This window comes from Ictalurus punctatus, unplaced genomic scaffold, assembly GCF_001660625.3.
Source record: "Ictalurus punctatus breed USDA103 unplaced genomic scaffold, Coco_2.0 Super-Scaffold_100, whole genome shotgun sequence".
Classification (NCBI taxonomy): domain Eukaryota; kingdom Metazoa; phylum Chordata; class Actinopteri; order Siluriformes; family Ictaluridae; genus Ictalurus; species Ictalurus punctatus.
Genome location: NW_026521086.1, coordinates 2,536,217 through 2,542,216, shown reverse-complemented (window position 1 = coordinate 2,542,216; position 6,000 = coordinate 2,536,217).

Below are 6,000 nucleotides of genomic sequence, written 5' to 3'. Positions count from 1 at the left end.
GACGGGGCCATGTACCGTCAAATCTTGGGTGAAAACCTCCTTCCCTCAGACAGGGCATTGAAAATGGGTCGTGGATGGATATTCCAGCATGACAATGACCCAAAACACACGGCCAAGGCAACAAAGGAGTGGCTCAAGAAGAAGCACATTAAGGTCCTGGAGTGACCTAGGCAGTCTCCAGACCTAAATCCCATAGAAAATCTGTGGAGAGAGCTGAAGGTTTGAGTTGCCAAACGTCAGCCTCGAAACCTTAATGACTTGGAGAAGATCTGCAAAGAGGAGTGGGACAAAATCCCTCCTGAGATGTGTGCAAACCTGGTGACCAACTACAAGAAACGTCTGACCTCTGTGACTGCCAACAAGGGTTTTTAAACCAAGTACTAAGTCATGTTTTGCAGAGGGGTCAAATACTTATTTCCCTCATTAAAATGCAAATCAATTTATAACATTTTTGTCGTGCGTTTTTCTGGATTTTTTTGTTGTTATTCTGTCTCTCACTGTTCAAATAAATCTACCATTAAAATTATGCACTGATCATTTTTTTGTCAGTGGGCAAACGTACAAAATCAGCAGGGGATCAAATACTTTTTTCCCTCACTGTACGTAATACTATTCTGTGGAGCTCGTCCCACCGGTCCCCTCCAGAACCGGTGGTAGGGGAGTGCGCAAGGATTCATGCGGAGACTGAAGTTCAGGAGTAAGCTCAGGTAAGTTCAACTGCGCTGCTAGAGACTGTAGCGTATCTGAGTTGATTAGGGTCAGAGGCAAAGCGGGGTCGTCAAGGTCCTGACAGAGAGTGGCAAACGTAGACAGAAAATCCTCCGTTGTTGAGGTTACAACTTCCTGTGGGCTGGTAACTACACCCGTCACTTCTACTCGGGGCGTGAGAACGGTAAGGCTACTGGCATCAGACTGAGACAGTTTATCTAGTTTTTCCACAGCTCGCCGCTTAGTCTGGGCTCGAGTGCCGTAGGCAGCGCTCAGGGATGCACCCGAATCACTGTCGCTATCAGTGAACACCACTTCCCTAATGGGCTTCCTTGTACTGACTAGTCTTGAGGTCGATGGTTGTTCATCGGTAGTGTCTTGCAGTAGCGGTCCCTTACCTGGTTCGGCGCTGCTGCAGTGGTTCAAGTGATACCAGTAATTCCTCCCCTCTACTTTCACAGCCGTGGGGGTTGCAGCGACCACGGTGAACGGTCCTTCCCGACGTCCCGCAAGGGGGCTCTTTCTCTTGAAAACACGAATGTATACCTGGTCCCCCGGTGCCACTAGGCGCACGTCCTCCCGTACCTGGTTCTCTCCATGGATTGCCTCACGAACCTGTGAATACAAATGTCTATGGATTTTGGTGAGGGTTCGCACATAATCCTGCATTTCGTCCTCCAATTGTGCCAAAGACGGCCCTGTGTATGGACCTCGGGTGAACGCCATAGGCATTGGGCGCCCAGTAAGCATTTCATGAGGAGTCAAGTGCGTCATACGATTGGTCTGAAAACGCATCTTCATCAATGCCAGTGGTAAGGCCTGTACCCAGTTCAGGCGAGAGCTCTCACATATTTTTGCCAGTTTATTAACTAGGGTACCGTTCACTCGTTCTACCATGCCCTGGGATTGAGGATGATATACACAGCCTAGCTTATGATCAATCCCCAAGGCAGATGCCACATTGTCAATGACGTTATTCACAAAGTTGGTACTGTTGTCCGAACTCAGAAAATCTGGAATACCGAACCGGGGAATGACCTCGCAACATAAAAATTTTGCCGCGGCCCTCGCATCTTCCTTGGAAGTTGCAGCTGCCTCCACCCACCTGCTGAAGTGGTCTACTATTACTAGAATGTAGCGCTTCCCTTCTTTCCGGTTGTCTGCTCCCATGTCTACATAATCCATCATTATATACCGGAACGGCCCCGTCGGTGGGGGAATATGTCCTAAAGGAGCAGTGAAGTTCTTTCGCACATTGTTCTTGATGCACACTTCACATTTTTTCAACGCATAGTCCACCATACTGGCCAGAAATGGGGACCACCATTCCTGACGGATTTTTCAGATAGTTTCTGTTCTATGGGCATGATCCAAGCCATGGGCTTCTTTGATCAAGAGCGGGAGGTAACAGGCTGGGGCTATACACAATCCTTCTATGCTGCGCCACAATCCAGTACCCGCCTCTTTTCTCGCCCCCCATTTTATCCACGCCGATACTTCAGCCACACCTGCGGTGTTCTGCAGCTCCACCAAGTGGGCCACATTGTCTACCTGCGGATGCCGCATCGGACTTTCCCCAGGCTGAGTTAGGGCCATCATCTGCCCCGGCCCTACGGCAGCTTTCTTAGCTGCCTCATCCGCCAGTGAGTTCCCTTTAGTGATAAAGGAGTCATCGGTCCTATGTGCCCTGCATTTCACTACAGCTAATTTTGTGGGCAATGTCATAGCATATAGTAAATCTGAAATCGCCAGGACCCCGTGGGTCCCGGCGGACCCATCTGCCCGCTGGAATCCCCTTTGAGCCCAGATTGGTCCAAACACATGGCAGACTCCATGAGCATAGGCTGAGTCCGTATATATAGTGCAACTCTCATTACGGCCCAAATTACATGCAGCTGTCAACGCCCGTAGTTCAGCTAGCTGGGCCGAGCAGAGTTGGGGGAGCGGAACACTCATCACTACCTCAAACATCGCCGGGTTTCGTCGTGCTTCTACTACTGCCAACCCAGCCTTATTGCCCGTATCAGTACGATAACAGGAACCGTCCACAAAATACGTATGCTTAGCATTATCAATAGGGCAGTTCTCCAAATCTGAACGCGCTTTCAAAAATATCTCTGATATCACTACGCACTCATGGGGTACACCATCTATCGGGGTTACCAGTTTATCGGCCGGATTCACCGTGGTGCACCGTTCTATGGTGAGCTCCGGGGCTGACAGAATGGCGTCATATCCTGTTCCACGGGAGTTCGTTATCACAAAGGTCTGACTCGTTAGGAGCGCATGCAGTGCATGGGTCGTATATAATGTAACTGGGTGCCCCATGGTGATTGAGGACGCTTTCTGATATGCAAATGCGGCCACTGCCAAAGACCGATAACAGGGGGGCATCCCTTTTTCCACGTTATCGAGAGCCGTGCTGTAATAGGCGATGGCCTGTTTTCCCATCCCTTGTTACTGCTGAGTTAGGACAGCCGATGCGTACCCCTTTCTTTCGGATACATAGAGGTGAAACGGTTTGCTATAATCTGGGTTAGCCAATGCAGGAGCGGTCATTAAGGCCATTTTAATATCTGTGAGTGCAGCTAGAGCTTCAGGAGTCCAGATGAGGGGGGCATTTGGCTGTGATTGGTCTGCTGCCTTAATCATATCCCATAATGGTTGGACCCTTAGCGCGAACTCACATATCCATGGGCGACTGAACCCCGCCATTCCTAGAAACGCCAACATCTGTCGCACGGTGGTTGGCTGTGGGGCCTTGCGTATGGCCTCTACATGCTTTGGCGCTATAGTACGGCTTTCTCCCTCTAACACACGACCTAGGTATTCCACTTTTTGTCTACAAAATTGCAACTTTTCTTTACTTACTTTGTGGCCATTTTCGGCCAACATTCTTAGAACCTTTAGAGAGTCGTGCTGGCATTGCTCTTTGGACGCACTACAAATCAAAAGGTCGTCGACATATTGCAAGATGGTGCTACGGCACTCCAGGGCTGAGAGGTCTTGAGCCAGTACCTGATTAAATATGGATGGGCTTTCACATTATCCCTGCGGAAGTCTAGTGTATGTGTACTGCTGCCCTTCGTATGTGAAAGCAAACAAATGCTGTGAGTCTGGGTGCAGTGGCACGCTAAAAAATGCTGAGCATAAATCTATGACAGTATACCATTTGGTCCGTTCTGGAATGTTCGACAATAGGGTGTGTGCGTCTGGCACTACTGGTGTTTCCAGTATCACAATTTGGTTAATAGCACGCAAATCATGTACTAGCCTCCACTTCTCTGAGTCAGGTTTTCTAACTGGAAAAATGGGGGTATTGCACTGACTTCGCGTGGAGATTAGTACTCCGGCCTCTACCAATCCGTGTATTGTGGGCCGTATGCCTTCTCTAGCTTGCACTGACAACGGATACTGTTTCTGGTAGGGCAACCTTGCATTCTCTTTTACCTTAATCTGAGCTAGGTCGGCGGATTTAACCAACCCTACGTCAGTCGGATGTTTTGTCCATAGCTGTTCTGGAATAGTTTTCAGTATTTCCTCATTGTCCTGATCTTTTGCTGCCTTAACTGCCATTTGTAAACCACTCCGGTCCGTGCTCGTGCATATGCAGACACTAGTGGCCACGGCGGTATCAACTGCTGTTACTGAGATTCACACAAACTTTCCATCAGGCGACTTGTGCAACGATGGATTGGTAGTTGGCTTCCACTCTTTTACTTCTTTTGCCTGTCCTATCATTGGCTCTACATCTTCCCGTTCCAGGCCTTTGGTGACCATGAGTGTGACATGGGGCGCTGTCCCTTCCAGCTGATACCAGTTAGTGATTCTATCTGGGAGCTTTATCATAGCCGCCACTCCCTGTGGGCCGCTTATTATTTCCATGGTTTTAATGTCCATCCATTACTTGTCCCTGTTCCATGTCCTTCCAAAGCTGAGCATATTCCTGGTCTCGTCCACCGTCATCATTTTTAATAGTGCAATATAAAGGGGCCTCCACTTCTGTGCAATCGGGTCGCATGTACTGTAACCATGGTTTCCATTCTGCGTATCTGTGCCAGAGTTCCGAGTTAGCTGGATCGGACATCTCTAGCCAGTATACCATCCTCACATTACGGGCGGTGCTAGGTGGCTCGTGCAACAGTAGGAATTGTGTGGATATTGATTTGGGGAACGTCACCCAAATCCCAGTCGCCTCGCACTGTATCTGAGCTCCCAACTTACACAGGGCATCACGTCCCAGTAGGTTAACAGGCGCTCCTGGCGAATATAACAGGGGTGCTTGTATTGTCATGCCATCCAGAGTTAGTTCTTGAGGCTCGGTGAATCGTAAGGTCTGTATTTTTCCTGAGAAGCCCATAGTTTGAATAGCCTTACAGGTGAGGGGGAGCTGTGAACCTTCTTTCCCTATACTTGAATATGTAGCTCCAGTGTCGATCATAAAAGGCGCTTGCAAGGTGTTTCCGATCGTCACTGTAACAGTTGGCTCTTGTTCTGGGTGCAGTGTGGTGACGGACTGCATGAGCTCCCCCCCGGGCTTCTCTAGGCCTCCTCAACTCTGGCTGGGTCCCGGCTCCCCATAGGGGCCATACATGGGGCCACCTTGGGGTACTGGGGGTAGCGGTTGACACCGAGGTGGCATTCCATAGCTCTCCGGCGCTCTCAGTCCAAGCACCTGACCTCTTCTTTCAGCCCTATCCACGTGGTCTCCCAAAGTTGGTCGTGGGACACGTGGACAATTTCTCCTGAAGTGGCTAGGATCACCGCATCCCCAACACCCTTCAGTTGCCATATCTGGTCTCGGCAAAACTCGACCCCGTCCGTATCCTCGTCCCCTCCCCCAGGCAGGTGGCATTCCCGGGTGCATGGGGGCCCTCATATGATATATGTAATCCATCTGGGTGGGGTGCAGCATAGTAGTTATGTGTGGGACTTGCTGTTGTGGGTGGAATCGTCCCAATTGGCACCCGTTTCATCTCTCCATTTATCTTGAAACTTTTGTATGAAGGTTATCACGTTTTCTTCGTCTTTCAGTTTTATATTTTCAAGCTTCCCAGGGTCCATCTTAGCCGGATACATACTCCTCACAGCATCCCATATTTCTTGTCGGTATAGGCCAAACGGGATGGCATCAGCCTTGGGGTCGTCTATCAAATCCCTGTGTTCTGCCCCATCGAAAATTTCTTCAGCCCGTCCCTTGCCCACTGTTTGGCAGAGAATGGCTTTGATATCGGCCATCGCCAGGTGCTGTCCTGATGTTTTCTCCTCAAACTGTGTAATCCATTTCTGCCC